General features: G+C 36.4%; 1 non-coding gene across 1 annotated transcript; it reads right to left on the reverse strand.

The window, feature by feature from the left end:
* Nucleotides 1–23187: 23187 nt before the first annotated feature.
* On the reverse strand, nt 23188–23294 carry LOC138804766 (U6 spliceosomal RNA). Its single transcript, XR_011365344.1, has one exon. It is a non-coding gene; the product is annotated as a U6 spliceosomal RNA (small nuclear RNA).
* Nucleotides 23295–25732: the final 2438 nt, after the last annotated feature.

Here is a 25732-nt window from a genome sequence, read left to right on the forward strand (position 1 = left end):
CGTTGGCATGGGGGGGTGGATAGGCCCAGAAGGGGAGATGGGAAGGGATAGGAAGGGGAAACAAAGGAGTAGGCAACAATGTTGATAGGAAATGTACTAATTACCTGTTCATGTAATTGTAACCCCTCTGTATGTATTTTCATAATAAAAATCATGAAATAATAAAGTAAAAATCCATGTCAATTTGTTTTTTGGATCCGGTCGTGGGGCCTGAACTATGGGCATGGGCCCTGTCCCTCAGCTCTTCAGCTCAAGGCTAGCACTCTACCACTTGAGCCACAGCGTCAATTGTAGTTTTTTCTTTTTCTTGTCAGGTGCTGAGGAATCGAACCCAGGGCCTTATGCATGCAAGGCAAGCGCTCTACCACTGAGTCACCTTGCCAGCCCTAATATCAATTTTTTTGTCGGTCATGAGGTTTGAACTCTGGGCCTGGGCACTGTCCCTCAGTTCTTAAGCTCAAGGATACCACTGTACCACTTGAGCCACAGTGCTATTTCTAGTTTTCAATAGATACATTGGAGATAAGAGTCTCACAGACTTTTCTTCCCAAGCTGGCTTTGAACCACTGTCCTCAGATCCCAGACTTTTGGGTAGCTAGGATTATAGGCATGAGCCACCACAGCCCAGATCCAAGAGAATTTTTAAAAAACAAACTTACAGTGAAAGACCCCAGACTCACTGGGACACTTTCTTCAATGGGAGGGTGCCCCAGGAACCAAGACTTTAAACCAGCAGATGCAATAAGCAAGAGGAGTTTATTTGACGTTTGCGCAAACAGACTTTCTGTCCCGAGCAGACAGGGAGCCCTGAGCAGAGGTTACAAACACTTTTAAAAGGAAAAACCACAAAATTAGCATAAAACACTCTTTGTCAAACAATTGGCTCATGGTCTGTCTAAGGGGGGGTTTACATGGTTACAGGCCTATGATTGGTTAACATTTGGCTTGACTTGTGGTCTTGCCAGGTGGTCGTCGTTAAGGTCTGTCCCTGGGATTGCTGAACATAAACTAAACCTGGAAAATATACACTATCTATAATCGCCGTCCTTGTCCTGAGGCAGGCTGATATCCGGATATCTGGGCCGGCCAATATCCTTGAGTCACTTCCCAGTTCTATCTCTCAGGAAAGGGGGGTCTGAATGGAAGCATATTTACAGAAGCACAATCAGCAGTTAGTTAGTAATGGTGAAGTGAGGGTTCTTAGTTTTTAACCCTTCAACAGAAACTTCTGGCTTTTTCCAGTAACGAATCTTATTTTTCAGCATTAGTTTATAACTATGAGTTATTTTTAGATGTAATTGAATTTTTTAACAGAATCAAAGTTTTACTATTACTCAATATCTCACAAAAATCCAGTGTAATTGACTTTCCAGAAGTTAATTATTACATAATATATCATTCATTATTATTATCACACTCTATATTACATATAGTGTGAAGTGAAAATAATTTGGACCATTTCACATAAATTAGTAGATGCTATTTTAGCATTTTATTCACATCGGTGATTTTAAATGACGGAAAGAAGATTTTCGAGTTAAAATGAATATGAATGTGTCCTGTGTCTCAATTGAACCAAAAATACTGAGTTCATACAGACAAAATTATTTTCTTTTCACTAAAGACTTTGAAGTAATATTATTGGAAATAGTGAGGCAAGAGTAGGAAAAATTCAAATCATGTCAAGCAATGTCTCTGTTATTCTGCTACCCCCTCGACTATGAAGACCTGTCCATTCCCAGTTGTCAAAAAATTTCAAATGTCTCTCTTAGAATTGTATTCTGAAACATTCTAAATCACTGATTCTTTGTGTAATTTCTGTTATATGAAACAAAATATAGACACAAAACAATTGTAATAAAATGCACACATATGTTGAAGTCACCACAACTGGAAAAACAACCAACAAAGTAGAACTCCCCCATGAACAAAAACATGTTGTGCACAGTTTTTTTTAAGCACAAAAACCTCAAATACATGTTAACTTGGAGTAGAACCATAAAGATAATTGTGTCTCAGAAATACGGTTGTGTTAATTTGTAATTAAATTCATCTAAATGATCCTAATATAGCAAATCCCTTGAATGGATCAAATTGTTTAAAACAAATGTGACTGTATGAGGAGAGAGATCTGCACATATTTAAAAGAATAAAATAACAAAATCATGACATATTTAAACAATTCAGAAAGGCAATGAATAAGTACAATTGTATCCATATTGAGAACTAATTCTTGCTGATTTAACAAGAAAAAATATGCAAATAATAGAATCTGAGCAATGTAGCTGAGTGCACATAATTTTAAACTACTCCAAATTACACATTGTAGAAGACTGAATGTGGCTTATCTAAAGGAAAACATCAACACATGATATAAATGAAAGTAAAAATCTCATGAAAAAAGAGAAGCAGTTTCTGGAATGTAATAGTTCAATAAATTGTGGTCAAAATCTGTTTAGTACTGACAAAATTGCATAACTATTTAGTTAGATCCAAAAAAAGACCCAAGTTACTTGAGATGATTTGAAACTTTGGCAAAGTAGAAGGATACATCTGTAACATTATTATGGATGTTGACTCTGGCATGATATTCATTTCCTCTTTGATCTGACAAATGAATATATGAAAAAACATTACTTTAACTAAATATCAAGACCTAACTAAACATATAACCAGAAAAGTCATCATGCAAGCCATATTACAACTTGGGTAAAAGAAAAATCAGTCATACTGATTCTGTATTTATAGTAAATGTTGATTTTTTTCAGCTGGCATTTTTATAACATCGTGTTACATGATATATATCTTGGTAACTAATTTTAGATGCCTCTTTACATTTTGTTCTGAGTACAATGTCTCACTTCTGTTCTTAACCCATGAAACGATGTTTATTACAAAAATTCTAATAATCACTGTTTATAATACACAAAATCTTATAAGCATGACAACAATAAGCATTGGTTAACATTTTCATATCATTGTCTCATGAGTGATGAGGCCTATATTCATGAGTATCATTGTACCTAGATTTCTCAGCCTTAATTTAGCCAGTGTTAAAAAATGTTTCTTTTAAATTTTTTATTGTGAAAATACAGTACAGAGGGGTTACAATTACATGGGCAAGATAGTGAGAACATTTCTTATCAATCATTGTAGCCTCTTCCTTTGTTTACTCTTCCCATCCCTTCCCAGCCTCCCCCCGACCCCCCACCCAATCACTGTTAAAAATGTTTATATCTTTATTTGTCACCCATCAGAGTTTAAATCTGAGTATAAAGCCTAAGAAAAATGACAAAGTAAGAATTTAGCTTTTTTGTATATAAACACAATGCAGCATAGAGTCACTCACTGGTTTAAAGTCAGCATATATCTCCAAAACACTCTAAGCATTTCCTTACAATGTGTGTTATTCTCATGAAGGGAATGGGGAATGTGGGAAGAGGACTATCCAAGCATTTTCTTCAAATATACATACTTTGGCTTTACCTCTACATTTTGCTATAAGCATTTCTGATAAAAACTCTTCAGGTATAATATATCCTTGTTTCATATACCAAACTACATTCAGAAAATGGTATACCAATTAACTAAAGAAGGTCCTGGCAGAAAAAAATGGCATTTCTAAACTATGTGACACCCAATTCTTAGGTATTTCATTATGCCTTCATTTAATGAAAGTGATTGTTTAAATGCTTCATGAAGTATTAATAAAAATTGATCAGTGTACTATAATACAATTGTGTATAATTTAATCCTAGAATAATCCAGGAACTGCCCACTCAATCATGACATATATCACTTTCCATTAGTATTCATATGGATAGGAATGAATTTCTTAGGATCTCCTGCCATTTGGAGGTGGCAGGACCAAGATTGGAACAGTGGGCTCCAGCCCCCCCACTTAAACCTGAGGATAGGGAATTCACCAGTCTGTTTAAGAACATCAGCAAGACCAGTGATTACTCAGGCACCAGTGGCTCTCAGCAGTCCTCCTTGGTACTTACAAAGCTATGATAGGAGGATCATGGTAAAAGTCACCCTAGGCAGGAAAGTCCTTGAGACCACTGTCCAACTTTAGTGCCAACAAAGCCAGAAGTAGAGCCATATGGCTCCTGTGGTAGAAGGCTAGGCTTAAACAAAAGCAGTTCAAAGACTGTGCCCAGATCCTGAGTTCAAGGTCCTGGACTGGAAACAAAAAGCCATACAGACCAATCTGTGCAGCCATCGGACTAAAACAGGTCACCCTCAACAGCCTTTTTTGCAATTTATTATGAGGCCAATGCAGGAACAGTCACAAACCAGGCAGGAGAAGAGAACATCAGGTTTCTTAGAAGTAACCTGTATTAAGAAATTTAAAATTGGGGACGTAAAATGGAAGCATACTTATGTAAAAAATACCATTAAGAAAAAGATGAGGGGGCTGGGAAGGTGGCTCAGTGGTAGAGCCCTGGGTTCGATTCCTCAGCACCACATAAGCAAAAAAGAACAAAACCCGGAAGTGGCGCTTTGGCTCAAGTGGTAGAGTGCTAGCTTGAGCTGAAGAGCTGAGGGACAGTTCTCAGGCCCAGAGTTCAGGCCCCATCACCGGACCAAAAAAAAGAAAAGAGAAGAAAAAGATGAGGGGGGTTGGGAATGTGGATTAGTGAGAGAGTCTTGCCTAGCATTCAAGGAGCCCTGGGTTCAAATCCTTAGTAACACATACACAGAAAAAGCCAGAATTGGTGCTGTGGCTCAAGTAGTAGAGTTCTAGAGCCAGTACCCAAGTCTTGAGTTCAACCCAATCACCGGCAAAGAGATAGCCAGGTAAGTAAGTAGGTAGGTAAATAGGTAGGTAGATAGATAGATGATAGATAGATAGATAGATAGATAGATAGATAGATAGATAGATAGATAGATAGATAGATAGATAGATAGATAGATAGATAGATAGATGGATGGATGGATGGATGGATAGATAGATAGATAGATAGATAGATAGATAGATAGATAGATAGATAGATAGATAGATAGATAGATAGATAGATAGATAGATAGATAGATAGATAGATAGATAGATAGATAGATAGATAGATAGATAGATAGATGGATCTGGTCTTGGTTGTCAGGAGGAAAGAAGAGAACAAGTCCCAGTCATAAGGCCTTCTGCAGTGTGCTAGTCCACCAGCATCTCCTTCAAACAACTACAGAGCAGGAAGATTGTCTCTTTCCCAGTTCTCAGTCAGGGCCCCAGAGTCAAGAGGGCAGAGCCAGGTTCTAACTTAGGTGCTTGGAGACAGAAGAGCAAAGGTACTGTCTCTCCTTGGACTGGGGATTTACATTAATTATGTGGAGAATGAAGGAAGGAGAATGGTCTGGTAGCAGTAGAAAAAGGGCTTTCAAATCTGACAGAAGGAGAGTCAAGAACCCACTCCCAAAGACCAAAGAACAGGGTTTTTCTACTCTGTTCCTCCCCTCTCAACCACTAAACTGGCTCTCTATTGGTATCCTGAAGATAGCCTTAGGTTAATTAGTCATTGTTTGAAGAGCCTGAGAAAAGCCTGACCTTGTTGTAACTCTAACAAATGTTTCCAGTTTCCCCTCATTGCTGGCCGTGCCTGGAATGAATGAAGTGGTTTTGAAGCTCACTTCCATGTTGAGTGAGTACATTCTACCTCCTAATCCTGCAGGCCTAGGTCTCCTCACCTAGCTTGGCTTTTGCAACTGTTTTCTGGCTTCAAATACAGTTACACTGGAGTTCATCCTGCTAACATGGCTAGGGCTTGGATTCTGAGAACTTCATTTGAACCCAGGATGGGTCAATAATGTTTGTTTCATGCTTCTATAGCTCAAGAATTTTTTTTTAATTTTATTTTATTTTATTTGAGAACATACTGTACAGAGGGGCTACAATTGCATGGGCAGGATAATGCATACATTTCTTACCAAGCATTGCAGCCTCCTCCTTTGTTTACCCTTCACCTCCCTTCCCAGCCTCCCCACTCCCCCCACCCAATTATACCCCCCCCCCACACCGACATTGTAAAACTGGTTTTGACATGACATTTTGTACTTCTCATTGTTGCAACAGGTCCACCTGAATCCTTAAACGACTTGTTTGTCCCCATCTCGTCCACATGTTATACTGACATCAAATATAGTGAAAGCGGGGGTTACACTGTGGGGGAGGGACATACAAAGCAACAAAGAAATAATCTTATAAATGCGTTAGAAACACATGCATGAAAGAAACGAAAACATTAAAATACATATTTAAGGGTTCATTTTCCTAACATCACATTATCTGACCTTTTCTGCTTGACTCATACCTATACTAGATATTGCAAATAAGGGAAACCATGGGACCTATGCTTCTTTGGGCCTGGCTTACTTCACTTAATATAATTTTTTCCAAACCTTTCCATTTCCTAACAAATGGGGAAATGTCATTCTTTCTGATGGAGGCATAGAAGTCCATTGTGTATATATACCACATTTTCTTGATCCATTCATCTACTGAGGGGCATCTGGGTTGGTTCCATATCTTAGCTATGGTAAATAATGCTGCAATAAACATAGTTGTGCTGGTAGCTTTAGTGTGGTCTTGTTTGTAAACATTTGGGTAAATGCCCAAAAGTGGGATTGCTGGATCATAGGGGAGATCTATGTGAAGTCTTTTGAGGAACCTCCATACTGCTTTCCAAAGTGGTTGAACAAGTTTACATTCCCACCAACAATGAAGTAAGGTTCCTTTCTGTCCACATCCCCTCCAGCATCTGTTGTTGTTAGAGTTCTTGATTTTTGCTGTTCTAACTGGAGTGAGGTGATATCTCAATGTTGTTTTGATTTGCATTTCTTTTATGGCTAGGGATGTTGAACATTTTTTCATGTGTCTATTGGCCATCCTTCTTTCTTCTTCAGAGAAGCTTCTCTTTATGTCTTTCGCCCACTTATTTATTGGGCAGTTGTTTCTTTGAGGATTTGTTGTTGGGTGGTTTAATTTTTTGAGTTTCAAGTATATTTTACATATGAGACCCTTGTCCGTTGTATGGCTAGTAAAGATCTTCTCCCAATCGGTGGGCTTTCTATTGATCTTGCTAGCTATGTCATTTGCCCTGCAGAAGCTCTGCAACCTTACGCAATCCCATTTGTCCAACCTTTCTTTGATTTGTTGTGCTTCCGGGTCTCTATTCAGAAAATTTCGGCCTGAGCCAAGGAGACCTAGGGTTTCTCCTATTCCATCCTGTAATGTTTTCAGAGTGTCTGCTTTGACTTCAAGGTCTTTGATCCATTTGGAGTTGATTCTGGTGCACTGTGATATATAAGGATCTAGCTTTAGTTTTCTACATGTAGTTAACCAATTTTGCCAGCACCATTTACTGAAGAGGCTGTCTTTCTTCCATTCTATTGTTTTAGCTTCCTTATCGAAGATTAGATGGCTATAGGTCTGTAGGTTCATTTCTGGGTTTTCAGTTCTATTCCATTGGTCCTTGGGTCTGTTCTTATGCCAATACCGAGCTGGTTTGATTACTATGGCTTTATAGTAGAGTTTGAAGTTTCGTATTGATATTCCTCCAGCAGTGTTCTTTCCGTTGAGGAGCGTTTTTGCTATTCGGGGTCTTTTATTGTTCCATATGAATTTTTGGATTGCCTCTTCTATTTCCTTGAAGAATGAGGGTGGAATTTTGATAGGTATCGCGTTGAATTTGTAGATAGCCTTGGGAAGTATTGCCATTTTCACGATGTTAATCTTGCCAATCCAGGAGCATGGGAGGTTTTGCCATTTTTTAAGTTCTTTGTTGATTTCCTTTTTCATGATTTTAAAGTTTTCATCGTAGAGATCCTTCACTTCTTTGGTTAAGTTAATTCCTATGTATTTTATTTTTTGTGGGGCTATTACAAATGCAGTTGCTTTCCTAATTTCAGCCATAATTTTCTCATTGTTGGCATATAGAAAAGCCATTGATTTTTGGGGGTTAATTTTATAACCTGCTACTTTCCCAAAGTTTTGAATCAGCTTGTGTAATTTGGGAGTGGAGTCTATGGGATTCTTTAAATACAAGATCAAGTCTTCTGCATAGAGGGAGAATTTTATTCCTTCTTTCCCTATTTGGATCCCCTTTATGTCTGCATCTTTTCTTATTGCTGTAGCTAGGCATTCTAATACTAGATTGAAGAGAAGTGGAGAGAGTGGGCATCCTTGTCTTGTTCCTGAGTTAAGAGGAAATGGCTTCAGTTTTTCACCATTGAGTATAATGCTGGCTGTAGGTTTGTCATATACAGCCTTTATTGTATTGAGGTATGTTCCATGGATTCCTAATTTTTCCAGAACCTTCATCATAAAGGGGTGTTGGATCTTGTCAAATGCTTTTTCTGCATCTATTGAGATAACCATGTGGTTCTTATTCTTGCTCCTGTTGATGTGATGAATAATATTAATTGATTTGCGTATATTGAACCAGCTTTGCATCCCTGAAATGAATCCTGTTTGATCATGGTGTATGATTTTTTGGATGAATTGTTGAAGTCGATTGGCCAAAATTATGTTGAGAAGTTTTGCATCAATGTTCATCAAAGAAATGGGTCTGTAGTTCTCTTTCTTTGATGAGTCCCTGCCTGGTTTTGGGATGAGGGTTATGATGGCTTCGTAGAATATGTTCGGTAGTGAGCTTTCTCTTTCAATTTCATTGAAGAGTTGGAGGAGTATTGGTGTGAGCTCTGCTTTGAAGGCTTTGTAAAATTCCGCTGTAAAACCATCTGGTCCTGGACTTTTCTTAGCTGGGAGGTCTCTTATTGCTGTTTCTATTTCAATGCTTGATATGGGCCTGTTAAGCTGGTATAAATCATCTTGGTTTAGTTTTGGCATGACAATATTTGCTAGGAAAAGGTCCATTTCTGTCAAGTTCTCAAACTTCTTAGCATAAAGTTTTGAGAAGTATTCCCTTATAATGTTCTGAATCTTGGTTGTTTCCGTGGTGATGTTTCCATTCTCATCTCTGAGTTTATTAATTTGGGTGTGTTCTCTCCTTTTTCTGATACGGTTTGCTACGGTTCTGTCAATTTTGTTAAGTTTTTCGAAGAACCAACTCTTTGTTTTGTTGATTCTTTCGATAGTTTTTTTTATTCTAATTCATTTAATTCTGATTTAATTTTGATTATTTCTTTCCGTCTACTGGATTTGATTTTACCTTGCTGCTCTTTCTCAAGGAGGATTAGATGTGTCATTAAATTGTTAGTTTCAGATCTCTCCAATTTGTTGATGTAGGAGCTCAGAGCTATAAACTTGCCTCTGAGTAGTGCCTTTGGTGTGTCCCAGAGTAGCTGGTAATTTGTGTGTTCATTTTTCTTGAATAGCATGAACATTTGAATTTCCTTTCTAATCTCTTCCATGACCCACTCATGATTCAACAGTGTGTTGTTCAGCCTCCATGTGATACCGGACTTTCTTTGGTGGCTTTTGGTGTTGAGAACTAATTTTATTCCCTTGTGGTCAGAGAGAATGCAAGGTATACCTTCAATGTTTCTGAATTTAGACAAGTTTGCTTTGTGGCCTAAAATGTGGTCTCTTTTAGAAAACGTTCCATGTGCTGCTGAGAAGCACGTTTATTCTGATGCTGCTGGTTGAAATGTTCGGTAAATGTCTGTTAAGTCTAGTTGATCTATGCAGCTGTTTAGATCTGCGGTTTCTCTGTTGAGTTTTTGCCGAGTTGATCTATCTAGTGGGGAGAGTGGTGTGTTAAAATCCCCAACAATTAATGTCTTTGGATCTATATGGGATTTGAGGGAAAGTAGTGTTTCTTTGATAAATTTGGGTGCTCCATTGTTTGGCGAATAGATATTTAGAATTGTAATATCCTCCTGAAGGAGAGATCCTTTAATTAGTATGTAGCGACCTTCTTTACCTCTTTTCACGAATTTTAATTTGAAGTCTATTTTATCTGATATTAGGATTGCAACTCCCGCCTGTTTATGAGGGCCGTTTGCTTGGTAGATTTTGTTCCAGCCTTTAACCTTGAAAATATGTTTGTTTTTACGGGCAAGATGTGACTCCTGCAGGCAGCAGATTGAAGCGTCTTGTTTTTTAATCCAACTACACAGTCTATGTCGCTTAATTGGAGAGTTCAGTCCGTTAACGTTAAGAGATAGTACTGAGAGGTATTTGGGAGTTCCTGCCATGTTACCCACCTTCTTGGGGGCTGTGAAAACTGGGTTCTTCCTAAGGTTCTTGGATTCTCAGTTTGTGTGCAGTTTCTTGGCCTTTGTTGCGGTAATGTTGGTTTTCTATGTGTAGGACATCTTTAAGAAACTTTTGTAGGGCTGGTTTGGTGGAGATGTATTGTTTCAATTTTTCTTTGCTATGGAAGGTTTTTATTTGGCCTTCAGTTATGAAGGAGAGTTTAGCTGGGTATAGTATTCTTGGTTGATAGTTGTTTGTTTTTAGGGCATGGCAGACGTCATTCCATGCTCTTCATGCTTTGATTGTCTCTGCTGAGAATCTGAGGTGATTCTAATTGGTTTTCCTTTATAGGTGATTAGTCTTTTCTCCTTGAGAGCTTTAAGGATCTTTTCCTTGGTCTGGGTTGATCCTGTGTGGATTATAATGTGACGGTGGGATGTCCTATTCTGGTCTGGTCTGTTTGGGGTTCTAAAAGCTTCTTGTATCTGAATAGGCCTATCTTTTTGTATGTTTGGGAAGTTCTCTGCTAGGATCCTGTAAAACAAATTTCCTAGACCATTAACTTCTGTTTCTAGGTGCTCCTCTACACCCATTATCCTTAGATTGGGCCTTCTGATGGTGTCTTCCAGGTGTTGGATAGACCTATCATATTTCTTGGACTTGTCTTGGATGGTTGTATGTTCTTTCTCTATAATATCTAGGCTGTCTTCAATCCCTGAGATTCGATCTTCTGCATGGTCTAACCTGCTGTGAAGACTCTCTACTTTGTTTTTTATCTCTTTTCCTTCTAATGGGTCAGCTTTGATGGCTTCAAGTTCTTTGTTGAAGCTCTGTTTTAGGTCTTGTATGAATTTCTTTACTTCCTTAATTTGGTGTTCAGTTTTTGTTCTCAAATCACTTAGTTGATTGGTTATGGTTTCTTTGGACTCCCATTCCTTCTGTTGGGTTCCATTCAGCATTCCCTTTGTGGTCTCCCTGACTTCCTTCAGCTCTTTGTTAATGGATTCCATGAATGCCTTTAGTGATCTTTGTGTATTCTCTACCTGGTCTCTCAATTCCTGAATTACTCTTTGATTAGCTTCCTCCCGTCTGTGGGATTCCTGCAGTTCTCTTTCTTCCCGTTCGTGGGATTCCAGCAGTTCTCTTTGAGTGTTCTCTGCCTGCTCACGCCATTCCTCCCTTTCTCTTTGAGTATTCTCAAGTTGTTCACGCAAATCCTGTATCAGATTTTGAGTAGCTTCCTCACGCTTATGATATTCCTGTATTAACTTCTGGGATGCCTCCTCTCTCTCCCTATCACGCTCATACAGAGTCCTTTCTACGTTGTCAAACTTCTCATTTATCATGTTTGCTATTAGCATTTGTAGAGCTATTTGGGAACTCTCCTCTGGATTATTCTTTATCTGTTCTAATCCCTGATTATCAAGATTGGGAATTGAGATACCCGAATTTGCCATTTTTCTTGTGTTTTTCCGGCTTACTCAGCCCATTTGAGATGAAGATTGCACCAGTTTTGTGCAAGAACACTATCTTAAGGCAACCATCAACCAAAGTTTTCATTTGTACAGTCAATAGTCTACAGATCCAATCTAGTTCAACAGATACATCTATTCAACATCAAACAACTATATGTTAAAGGACTTCGAACCGCAGAAAAGAATTTGGAAAACCAGAAATTATTTGGATTAGGGAGAGATGTGTGTAAAAAATAGGAATAGATTGGTGTGGGGAGGCACAGGGAGAGTTAACTATGTCCTAATCACAATGCAGGAAATGGGTTGGGTAGGATGCAAGTAGAGAGAGAGAGAAAAAGAAGAGACGGAAAGGGGAATGAAGAGAGACCAGAAAAAAAATAGAAACGTAAAAATTAATGTTATTATAGAGGTTAAAAGACTGTCTATTTAGAGAGGAATGTGAATATGTTCAGAGAAGGGGAGGGACATAGAGGAGATGTGAAAAACTTTAAGGATGGTAAAGGGAGAAGAAAAGATCAGAAGTTCAGTAGAGCTAGACAAAAAACAAAAAGATAATTAAGAAAGAAAGAAAAAGAGAAAGAAGACAAGAAAAGAAAGGAAAACGCTCATTCACATATTCCTAAAATAAAAATTATAAGATGAGAAAAAAAAAAGTTACTGGAAAACAATTATTTTTTCAGAAGAGGCAAAATTTAAAGATTAATAAAAGTTTTAGAAGGGAAAATGTATATATATACATATATATATATATACATATATATATATATATATATATATATAAGGTAACAAAAAACAAAAAACAAACAAAAAAAAGAAAAGAAGAAGAAGAAAAAAAAAGAAAAGAAAGTCTTTTGATTTTTTTTGGGGGGGGGAGGAGTGGGAAGAATCCTGTATCTCCCTTTTGTCTGCAACCAGTCTCTTGTTGGAGTCTCTGGTCAGCTTGAGGTCCTGTGGCTTGATTGGTTTCTTAAGTCAGTTGGTTGGAAGAGGCAGAAAAATGCTCTGCTTTACCCAAGATTTTGAGATCCCCCTCCCAGTTTAGTTTTCTTGGAGGGTGATCTGCTTTGAGAATCACAAAAGAGGGGGATGTGGTGATGAGGCTAGGTTCTGGGTAGAGTTGAGGCCTTTTAACAAACAGTAGCTTTTCCCTGTGGCTATTTTGTGATAAAGCTCACAGCGCCCAGCCTGGAGCCATTCTCAGGGTTTCTGTTTTTCAATTGATTGTGGTGGCTGCTAGAGGGAGGGGCAGCCTCTGGCTCTGGTTACCCAGTGAGGCAAGGCACTCCAATGGCTGGCGCCTGAGTTAGGTGACTTTTCCCTGGATGGAGCTGAGTCTGGCAGGTCACTTCGCTGTTAAGTTCTTGTGACCTGCTAAATGACTCATTTTATTCCAAGGCCTGAGTTGGAGCTAGCAGCTCCTCCGAGCTTTGTCGGTATCCAAGATGGAGATCTCCGGTGCTGGGGGGTGAGGGGTGGCCTTCCCTCCTCTGCTCCCTGAGGAGTGAGGACGTCGGGCTTGTACTCATGCCGAGTCTTGGATCCTGGGTCGTCTCTGTTCTGCAAACAGCAGGATGAAGATGTCCGCTCCTTGTTGGTTCTTGTTGGTGTTGAATAGAATCCACTTGACCGCTGCGTCTGGCTCCTTCGTCCTGGACTCTCTGTGTCTCAGGTATGACCCCGCGGCGGTGGTCGCCACCGCGACCCTGCCGCCGCAGCGGCAGCTGATGTGTTTACTTGGCTTCCCCTCTCTTGTCTAACTCTCTGTCCTGTGATGGCACACTTGGTGTGATTCTCTGGCTTAGGACTGTTCACTGGAACTCTAAAACTTCTTTCTATGCGAGAGCTTGTTCAGATTCCAGCTTCTCCTCCGCCATCTTCCCGGAACTCCTCTAGCTCAAGAATTCTAAGAACATTTAGAGTGCAAGTAATTTCTCATCACCAAGGGAAACCCAGGAAGCTCTTGAACATCTGACCTTTCAGAAGTGGAAGTCAGAGTGTCATAGATTTTCCGGCCCTGGTTGGCTTCACCTTGTGATCCTCAGACCTCAGTCTCCTGAGCTAGGGTGACAGGCATGAGCTACTGGTGCTCTGCTAGGTTCAGAAATATAATGACATTAACAATATAAGTCAACTGCATATCACAAAGGGCTTGGGGAATGTATAAAGCTTTTCAACGTTGGACCTTTCAGAACTCTGTAGGACACACGGTTATATTGCTAGAGCCTGAAAGGCTGGGCATATGAGTGTTCTACACTTTAACCTGGAGCTCTGACTCCAATTCTGGTGTATATCAGCATTCATTTTCCAGAGAATGTTCTCCTAATTAGCAAATAGGAAAAATACTTTGATTAACCCTCACTTTTTCTCCTGATGTGTGTCTTAAACTCAAACCTAGGCACTATACCTGAGCCCTTCAGCTTAAGGCGAACACTCTATCACTTGAGGCATAGCATCACATGGGGTCTCTTTGTGGTGCATTGGAGAGAAGAGTCTAACAGGCTTTCCTTGCCTAGGCTGTCTTTGAACTGTGGTCTTCAGATTTCAGCCTCCTGAGAAGCTAATGTTCCAGTTTGAGCCACCGGCACATGGCGTATTTTTTCTGACAGTCCTAGGGCTTGATTTTAGGGCCTGGGTACTGTCTCTGAGCTTCTTTTTCTCAAGGTTAGCACTCTACCACTTTAGCCACTCCACAGCTTTTGGCTTTTTCTGAGTTGTGGCACTGAGGATTCTAACCCTGGCATCCATGAATCCTGAGCATGCCCTCTACCAGTAAGCCAAATTTCTAGCCCCACCCTTACAATTTTATCCCTCAACTTGCCTATCTTCAAGAAAAGGCTTCTAAGTATAAATAATCTAAAAAAATCTCTATAGGAAGGTTTCCAAAGATAAATGATACAAAGCTCATACTTGGGAGAGATCAAAACATGTGAAGACTGTGACAAATGCTTCCATTTAATTATGTATCATGTTCAACACTTAAAAAGTATTAATGAAAAACGAGTCAATGTCCTAAATTATTGTGTATAATTTTATAATAGATGTACAACATGTACTAAATATTATGTGTATAATAATACTAAATACAATAAGCAATAAATGAATCAAGTAAAAAATAAAATAAATGCAAAATCAATAATAAAAATCATAATATGTAAACTTACATATGTAAATATATATCATATATTCTACCTAGATAGAAATATTTTCCATTGCAGGGCCTTCATTGAGACCCTGTTGTCTCTAGCCTGAATTTCTTTTCCTCAAGGACTGTGAGCTTTGCCTTCACCCATGGTGCAAAAGATTTACCTGGATGATGAGATCAAATCCCAGCAATGATGGAAATACTTGCCCCAGGTCCAAGACAGTGACTTATTTTTTTTAATGGAAGCAGTTATTTTTATTCAGTTCCATACTGAACATTAATAAAAGCAGTGTAGAATTTTGTAAATCTATACAGACATCTTTCCCTTACCCTCCAAATACTTCTCTGAGTACTACTTTTTTCAATTTGATCTCAGTTCATTGTCAGCTGAGATAGGAACGTCTGTGACACTCTTATCTCCAATTACTGCCAAAGAAAGCTGCAAATGGACTTATGGCTCAAGTGGTAGAATGCCAGCCTACAACAAAAAGCTCAGGGACAGAACCCAAGCATTGAGTTGAAGTCCTGGAATAGTGCATATACATACAGAAAGGAAGTAAGTCACTCAAGTTTTCAACCATCCATTTCCCTAATCCTAACTCCTATTCTGGTCAGAACCCTAAGAGTAACCTTGATGATAATAGTAACCACATCTGAAATTAATGGAAATTACTCAAGTTTAGATTACTTCCTTTTAGATATGCATTGTCTTTGAAATGATTTGCACTTTGCTCCAAATCCTACAGATTTGCTGACTTGGACACTGAAATCTATCTTGTTCCCTATTAGAAATCATTAATCTCAAATCTTCATATCATAAAAAATACCATAGTTTTCACAGATTTTAACTTTTTCTGAACTCCTGTATCTCCAAAAACAATTTGCAGGTTTACTTAAAATCTACTCTACTTCTAAACCATAACTATATACCTAAACCTTACTAGAAACATAACTCTAAATTTAACCCTATTGAACCCTGAATAGTAAACTTAGGGAAACTCTGTAGTTTTTGTTAAATTTCATACTTAGTTTACTTGAAAGTGTCAGCAGAAAACTCAGTTTTACCTTAAAGGTTACCGTTCCCTAACCCTAAGCCTAAACTGAATTAGAAAAGTAAACCTAAACCTAGAACTAATGGCCTTTGGTTTCTAAAAACCACACAAATACATTAGTTTTATTCATCCAAATTCTATTCAACTCATCTTTCTTAACATAGTTTGTAGTTTCACTCATTATCTTGTCCTTATTGTAATCCTAACCTAACTGGAATATTGAGGTTAACCCTCACACTAATCATACCCTAATCTTAATTTTATTAGCCGTTTCCTATTTCACATTCATTCTAATTCTAACTTGACTTCTCATTCAAAGATTTACATTCAGTTTGACCCTAAATGCGGCGAGCGCCTTCTCGGCCAGCGAGGAAGAACGACCACCACACCAGGAGTCTTCTCAGATCACACTTTATTGGAGAGCCTTCTTGTTGATAGGAGAGCTTGAGCGAGAGACCCTGTGTACAGAAACGTGGCCGCTTATATATGGAATAGGAACACGGGTTGTTCTATCATTGGTCGTCTGCCTTTCACCATCACCAGGTGCCACGGGATTGGCTGGGGACTCTACGTGGCTCATGCATGCGCAAAGCCCTGGACCCACAGTCCCGCCAAGCACTGCCTAATATGGAGTTGTTTACCTCAAAGCTGCAAGGAAGTGGGCGCCATCTTGTAATGGCGTTCGTCCCGGCTCCCCGCACCTAAATTTTCCATTTCTCTTATGCTTACACTAACCTCATCTGGAACTGAAACCTAACTTTCACCCTAATTTATAATCCAATTCTAATGTTAATGAAAAAGTCTAGTTTTTAATCATTCTCATGAATATTCCAATTTTTGCTCTGGAAATGAGTTTCAGTTTGCCCTAATTCCCACAAATTATCTGACTCTACCCCTGAAGTTATCTTGTTCCCTAACATGAACCATTATATTATTTGTCCTCAAATTGTCTTACCAGGAAAAATACTGTAGTTTCCATTGATCCTACCTTTTCCTGAACCACTGTATCCTAAAACTGTTTCAGATTTACTTATCATCTAGTACTTTACTTAAAGATAACTCTCAACCTAAACCTGGTTGGAAAACTCTCATTAATCATTACAAGAATGGTCACTGAGGAATAAACATAATGATAAACCTCTAGTTACTATTCATTCTCACATATTTGCTTCTCCTTGTTAGTGAGAACCTAATTTTATACTAAAAAATTTCTTATTCATAACAGAAATATAATCATTAGAAAATACTGACCCTAATCTTAATCCAAATTATATGACAATACTAACACTAACACAAGTACACTAGTTTTCACTCATCCTAACTTGTTTCAAATAAGCCTTCCAAACATAGGTTTCAATTTTTTTCCAATATCTTAGTCATTTTCTAACCCTAAACTTCATATTTCTTAACTGGAACATTGAGTATAACCATCAGCCTAATTGTAAGTAGATTCTAATATTAATAGCAATTCTCTAGTTCACATTCATTCGAATACTTACTAGACTTATATTAAAATTTAACTTCAATTTGACCCTCATTCTCGAAATAAATTACAGGTTTTCTGTAAACTCTACAGACTTTCTCACTCTTAACACTGAGTGTATCTTGTTCTATAATAGGAATCATTAGACCCATAGATCTCAAATATCTCCTGATATTATGAAATACATTGTACTTCCATTTTCCCAACTTTTCCTGAATTCCTGGAACCTAAAAAAAGTTCAGCTTTACTTAACATTTGACACATTTCTTTTTTTTTTTCTTTTTGTCGGCCGTGGGGCTTGAACTCCGGGCCTGGGCACAATCATCGAGTTCTATAGCTCAAGGTGTAACCACTTGAGCAACAGCACCGTTACTGGGGCTATCTTTCAACTGTGATCCTCAGAAATCAGCTTCCTGAGTAGCTAGGATAAGAGGTACGAGCCACCAGTTTAACCCATTTCTTTATCCTCAACTCCGGATAACCAGAAACCTAATCCTAATCACAGATTGATTTAACACCAAATGGTTAATGTAAAGAAAATTGTCTAGATTCTATTCAATCACACATTTTTTGGCTTCTACTTCTTAGAGGAAAACTAAAATTTACCTTAAAACTTATCCTTCCCTAACCCTAACCAGAACAAAAATGTATCTCACTCTTTAAACCAAATTATATCTGAATGTTTAAAGTAACACAGATTGGTTTTCATTCATTCTTGCCATTCATTCTTCTTAAAATGTGTGGCAGTTTTACACAATATCTTACATCTTTTTCTCATCCTAACCCCAGCTCTAACTGGAACACCTTGCCTAATCCTAAGCCTACATATAACCGAACCATCATGTTAATATAAACCTCTTTTTTTCACATTTATCGTAACTCTTGCTCAGCATATAGGCCTAAATTTTACTTGCATTTTGAACCTACATTTTTAAATTGTTTTTCTATTTCCTGTTACGTTTTATTTTCATTATTTAACAAAAATTATTTTGTTGTAAAGATGCTTTAAAGAGGGATTAGTTACATGTGTAAGTTAAGGAGTTCATTTCTTGCTGAGTATTGTTACCCCCTTCTTTTTTGTTCAGCCACTATTCCATCCCTCCACTCTTCCCTTACTCCTCCCTTCCCATGGTGTAAACTTCATTTTCCACACAGTGTCTTGTGAGTATCTTTGTTGCAATTGGTCATCCTGTGTTGAACCTAAATTTTCTATTTCTCTAACCCCAATTCTAATTCTGTCTGGAATCCTAACCCTAACCATAATAATAATGATAACTCAATTCAGAAGTTAATAAAAACTACTCAATTTTTTGTTCATCCTGTTAATCCAATGTACATCATGATTTAAGTTGCAGTTTAGCTTAAATCTTCCAAATTTGTTTATATGCACATTTATAAAAATGTAATTTTATGTGAAAAACAGAAGATCTTTGGAAGAAGGAGTAATGAGAAGGAAATGGAATATAATCACATACGTTAAATATATCACTTCTGACAAGTAATAACCATTAACAAAATAAACTAAAAATAAATAAATGACACACTGCTTTCTAATGTTCTTTACGAGAGACATGATATGTCTTATGAAAGAAATACTTTTGTTAGATAAAATTTGTTTGTGCATAATTTATATTGTTATTGGCCAATTATTTAACTTAATGAATATAAATTTATTGAATAAGATTCCATGACAAAAAATATAAAACAGTTACTTAACAATTGTTTGAGAAAAAGTTATTGTCCTGAGTTTTAGGAAACTGAATTTTTATTTCCCTTAAGCAATGAATTAGGTTTACTCATCTAGTATTTGTCATAAGTTTAGAGAACATAATTGGCATGAAAAACAACTAACTGTACATCTTCTTTCTTGAATGAGTGATATTTTAAACATTTTATTTTGTTCAAATGCATACTGCATTTCAAAATAAATGCAATTTTTTCTCCTTTCAGAACAAGTACTTACACTGAAATTAAATATACTAGCATATTAAGGTATTTAAAAGCTAAATTTTCTATGTTATATGTATAGCTCTACATATTCAGAATGACATGATATTTTTTATTCATAAACGTCTAACCTCAGATTTTTGCTTCATCAATATATTGTCTCATGAGGTTGTAGTGAAGGCTCCAGTAAGCAACGAGGTCAAAGCCGTTTCCTGAATTCTAAATTTTAAATCTAATCATTTTTAGGCTTTGATAATATCATTTACTATCTCTTCAGAGCAATTAAGCTAAAATAAATACTACTTTTTAAACTTTTCACACACATTGTAAATAATATTAACATAGGCCAAAAAGAGACTATTTCAGACTCATCATATTTGGTGATCTTACTGTGAAGAATGTAGAGAGTAGAAGGTCCTTAAACTCAATAAATAGTTTTGGTTAAATTAAACCATATATCTGGATTTCTAATTTAGAGGTTACTCACATGGAAACAGGAAAATAATAAAAAAATTTACTTTGGGATCAACAGAAAAAGATATTTGTGCATGTACCACAGTTACTTTATTAGTCTGTAGTTGAACACTGAACTTCGATCTATATCTTGGCTGTTGTTGTAAATAATATGAATAACAATGAACTACAGATGTATTTACAAGATACCCAGAGATAAATAATCACATGATTGGTGTATCAGATGATATTTCAACTTTGGATATCTTTAGAAAACTGCATACTACTTTCTACAACGAGAACACTAACCTGTATTTTGAACAAGAGTGTAGAAAATTTCCTTTTCTCCACAGTCTCGCCATCCAACATTATTACCGTTTGAGTTTTTTTAAAGGGCAGGTTTTTACCGTGTGAAGTACCCAAGACTGGCCTAAGACTCAAATCCTTTTACCCCAACCTACTAATCGCTTGGAATTACCTGGTTCCTTGGATATTTTTTATAAGAGTTATGATAGTTATGAAGCAGTAAGTATCTTAGTAATTTTGAATTGCATTTCTCTAATGACTTCTCTTTACAAAGAATTAAGCCAGCATAGAAATTGTATTAAATACAAATTTGTAAACCCACACGCGATTTTCAGGGCTTTTTGGAAAACATGTCTATTCAGAACTTTTGTCCATTTTTAATCAAGTTTCTTGTTAACCTCATCTTTAATCTCTCTATACAAAATCAATAATTAGTTCAAGGTAGTAGAAAGGAAAACATTAAGCAACTCCTAACATTTTTCAATTTTTTATAACATGATATTGCTTAAATCATTTTCTGTTAACACTTGAGACTCTATAACTCAATTTAGTTAGACCTTTTACAAGGCTATATGTATTTTATTTATTTTACTTTGATTTTTCTTTCCAAAGTCTGTGTGACTAATTTCCTATGGTTTCTTTCTGTCTCATGTTGTTCAGATTTGAAAGTGAAGAATAAATGTAAGGATGCAAAAAAAAAATTATACAGTTCCCCTCCTCTGATGATTCCTCTACAAGAATGAGGAAAGTGTTCATCCTTCTAAGGACCTATGATAGCATATCAAAAAGAGAATTCATTTTCTATGTCTTCCTTATCTTTGTAAATTGAATGATGTAAACACAATATACTGCTCAGATACTTTCATGTTTTTTCAGTTTTGCACATTTTCATAGGGATTTCACCTCAGTCTACAACATTCCTTCATCGTTCTGTCCCTGATATTTTTACACTATCAAGGCATGAGATAACCAGTTTGATTTACAGCATGAGAAGTTATCTACCTGGCTTCCTTGGAAGCAGAGTATGGTCAATAGATATTACTTCTGGTTGCTCATTACATGTAATGGTTTCTGTACACATTCTGTACACATTCTGTACACATTCACATTCTGTTTAGTATTTTAAAAAGACATGGCTAAACTAAAAGTTCATTCATAGAAGTTTATGTTAAGTGTTTCATAAGTTTTATTTCTCTTAATTCTTAAGATAACATTTGCTATAATGCTAATGTTATTGCCATTTTATGGTTGGGAAAAATTGTAATTAAAGACAGTAAGTGCATGTCCCAAAGACACACACAGTGAGGAAGGAAATGAGTCAAAGTTTCCAAAAGTCTTTCAGAAATATCAAAAAGGTGGGTAAAATCTCTCCATTCTCTTACACTTTCAATTCAATATTCATATTGACCAAGAAATAATAGCATAGCAATACTTGCTATGTTATTATGGTGATTGTTTTCTATCACATTTTTTCTTCAACACAGACTATGTTTGTGATATTGGGTTATCATGCACAGAGCAGAGCTTATAAATTGAGGTCCAAACAGAGCCAAATTTTTTCTGTCCCACAGTTCCAGTTTCCTTTTTAAAAAGTCCTAAAACGTTTAAATATCATCACTTACTGTCTTTTAAGAATCCCCAAACGAAATAAATTCACATATAATCACTCTAAAATGCTTTAAAAGTAGGAGATAATAAAACAGGCCCCCATGAAGTAAATTTTCTTCTATTTTAAAAATTATTCTGAAAGCCTTGTGCTGGCTGGTCACACCTGTAATCCTATCTACTCGGGATATCTACTCAGGAGCCTGAGATCTGTGGATAACATTCCGGAGCCAATCAGGGCCAAAAAACAAAAACAAAAACAAAAACAAAAAAACAACTTCATGAAATTATTTTTCAAAATTTTTAATGAACTAACAAAAAGCCAGGAATGGAGATGTAGCTCATATAGTAGCTTACCAAGCTAGATAGGAAAGGCCTCGCAAGACCTTGAAGCTCTGATTTTAACTCTGAGTACTCCAACACACATGCATTGGGTGCGTTTGCATGCTCACGCAAGTTTACTGGTGCGCTGCCGAGATCACACACACACACACAAACACAGCACTTTCAAATTACCTTCATATCAGTGTTCTACATTAATTTCTTTGTTAATGATAATATATGGGTAAAACAGTGGAAATGAACTCTTCCATCTCAGAACATTTTTATATGTTTTTTATTTTAATAATACTGTGCAGAGGGATCACATTTACATGAGGAAGGAAATTAGTACATTTTTCTAACAAGCATTGTTACCTCCTCCTTTATATTTCCCCTACTATCCTTTCCCTCCTACCTCCACAAATACACTCCCCTCCCCATTTTCTATCCCCCATCCTAAATTGTAAAGTTCATTTTTCAACATAGTGTCTTGTGCATCTCATGGTTACAATTGGTTAAACTGCATCCCTATTTGAGCATTTTTCCCTTCCTCTCCTCAAATTTCCTACAAGATGTAGGTGCACCAACTTCAAATAGAGAGAAAACAAGGGTTATAGCGTGGGGGAGGAACATACAATGAAACAAAAATAAATGACATCGTACATTATAAGTAAGTTAGAAACAATAGCAAGAAACATAGAACCACTTGTGTCCCTATCTTGGGGTTCAATTCCCTTAACATCATCTTGTCTGGTATTATGCACATAACGTTTGAGCTTTTCAGCTTATTCCAGACATATATTCGTTATTGAAAATAAGGGAAACCATGGGACTTATGTTTTTTGGGACTTGGCTTACTTCACTCAATAATTTTTTTTTACAAGTCTTTCTACTTCCTAACAAATTGGGAGATGTCATTCTTGCTGATAGAGGCATAGAATTCCATTGTGTATATATACCACATTTTCTTGATCTATTCATCTAATGGGGGCATCTGGGTTAGTTCCATATCTTAGCTATCGTAAGTAATGCTGCAATAACCATAGTTGTGCTGGTAGTTTTAGTATGGTCTTGTTTGTGATCATTTGGGTAAATCCCCAAAAGTGGGATTGCTGTCATAGGGGAGCTTTATGTAGAGCCTTTTGAGGAACCTCCATACTGCTTTCCAAAGTAATTGAACAAGTTTACACTCCCACCAAGAATGCATACGGTTCCCTTGGGGCCACATCCCTTCTAGCATCTCTTTTTGTAAAAATATGGAATGCTTCACGAATTTGCATGTCATCCTTGCACAGGGGCTATGCTAATCTTCTCTGTATCGTTCCAATGTTAGTGTATGTGATGCTGAATTGAGCAAAGAACATTTTTTATATAAAGTATAGTTTATTGATTTTATTAAACTAATAATTTTTTATTAAACTAGTAAGTTCAAAACTAGTAAGTTCAAAAGAATTGTTGTGAAATTTTAGAACCATGTATTTCTTACATAAGCACACATTTAAGAATAAAATCAAGACTGACATGTCAAAACAAAGTAATTCCAGATATTTGTTGTTCAAGAAATGTGTAGGAGGAGGAATTCAATTATTCTATAAAAGGCACCTGTCATAATGAACACTCTAGCAAGTGTTAAGGTTTGTTAAAAGTTTTAATGTTTTACACATGTTTAATTTTGGGATTTTGCTTATATATGCCAAAATTAGGATTGTTTGGCAAGTATAAAACTTTTCTATAAAGTATTTAAGATTTATGGTAGCAGATATTAACTACTAAATATTTACATTTCAGAGTTTATAGAAACTTTATTAATGAGAAGTTGCAAAGTCTTTGTGTAAAGATGTAGAGTGAAGAGTTAAGACTATGTTAACTACACAGTTTCTGTTAAAACATTAGGGCTAACTTCCTTTATATGTTAGTGAGGAAAAAATGATGATGTAAGTCATAAACAAATGATGAGATGAGCCATAAATAGTCATCTTAGTGGGAAACTTTAAGACTATGCATATTCTATAAAACTCTGGTTGAACATCAATACCTTAGCCAGTGTTAAATGTACAGAAATATGAAAACATAATAAAATCTAATATGTCTACACTTCAAATACTGAAAATACTGATAATTGTTTTGTTTTTTATTTTATTAATCATTAATATTTAATTATTGGGTTTCTTTATTTGTAGAATTGTTTTCCTTGTTGTAATATAATACAACATTTGGTAAGTCATCATTAGGAGGTACTTTGAGAAGCTTACTGGGATCGCCAAACCAGGTTTTATAGGTGAATGTGAATTTACAAAGAGGAAAATTAAAAACAAAATATTTATTAAAAAATGATCAAGTAGAGTCTGAATCAGGAGTGTTGATAAATGCTTAGCCCTAGGCTGAAGCAGCAGTATTACTGAGTTAAAGCCATAAAAGTGAGAAACTTTTTGTTGTATTTTTTATTTTGACTTTGGTGGTCATGGGGCTTGAACTCTGGGGCCTGAGTGCTATACCTCAGCTCAAGGCTAGCAGTACCACTGAGGCGCAGTACCACTTCCATCTTTTTCTGCTTATGTGGTGCCGAGGAATGAAACCAAGGGCTTCATGAATGCAAGGCAAGCACTCTACCACGATCCACCTTCCCAGCACCTGAGAGACTATGTTTTCAAAAATCATTTAAACAACATTTGATTTCTGATTTGGGTTATGTTATGAAATATATGAATATCTTTTTATATTTTTGTGAATTGTAATACTTCTAAATTTATACTAACTTTAGCCACTTTATCCTTTTCAAAGTTATGAAATATCTCTGAGAGTTTGTTTTTGTGAAGATTGTTTTTGCATTTATAATTTCTTCTGAGTCACATTTATTTTTATCAAAATAACTTTATATTTCATGTTGATATGTTGTCATACATCAAATATCTTCAAATGTACAATTAGAGTCTAAAGATAGCAGTATGAATATTCTCATACAGCTCTTGTTTATCTGTTATGCACTTTCAGTATTATGATATTTCTCTCTCACTCTCACACTCTCTCATTTCCTCTCTTTCACTTACATGCTCCATGTCTGCTACTTAGAATTTCTGCTGCTCTACTATTATCATTCAGGATCCATGGGTTTTGTGGGAACATGATAGCGACCATCACTTACCCTTGCATTCTTTAAGAGTTATAACAGTGATGTGATATTATTCTCTAACATTTAAATGGCAAAACACCAAATCTATTAATTCCTTTTCAATTTTACTACTATTATAACTTTTATCACATAGCAATCATTGGGATGGATAAGATACTGTGACCTGTGTCCTAAAAAGTTCTTTTTCTTTTACAAACAATCTTTTTCTTTTATTATCAGTAAGTACATGCAATGAAAACAAAGCTATACTATGGAAAGTAGACTAAAGATGTTCCCAAGGATGAAAACAAAGGAATGGGGGAAGTGAGTACAAAGGATGCCCATTTATCATGTACACTTTGTGAGAATGACAATATGCTGGGATCTATAGATTAAATCACTGAACAACTGATATATATATATATATATATGCACATATATTTATATATGTATATTTATTTACATATGCATATATGTGTGTATATTTCCTTATACATGTACACATGTATGTTACTATACTCACATACATATACACATGTATACATGCACACATGGAGAAAGACACATAATTACAGCCAATACAAGTTTCATTACTTGCTGAATATGCCTTAGACAGAATGCTTGGAACAATATATATTGAAGATGTATTTGTCTCTAAGAGTATTTTTTACCACTCCTCTTATCTC

This window comes from Dipodomys merriami, unplaced genomic scaffold (assembly GCF_024711535.1).
Source record: "Dipodomys merriami isolate MVZ:Mamm:240054 unplaced genomic scaffold, mDipMer1.0.p SCAF_371, whole genome shotgun sequence".
Lineage (NCBI taxonomy): Eukaryota > Metazoa > Chordata > Mammalia > Rodentia > Heteromyidae > Dipodomys > Dipodomys merriami.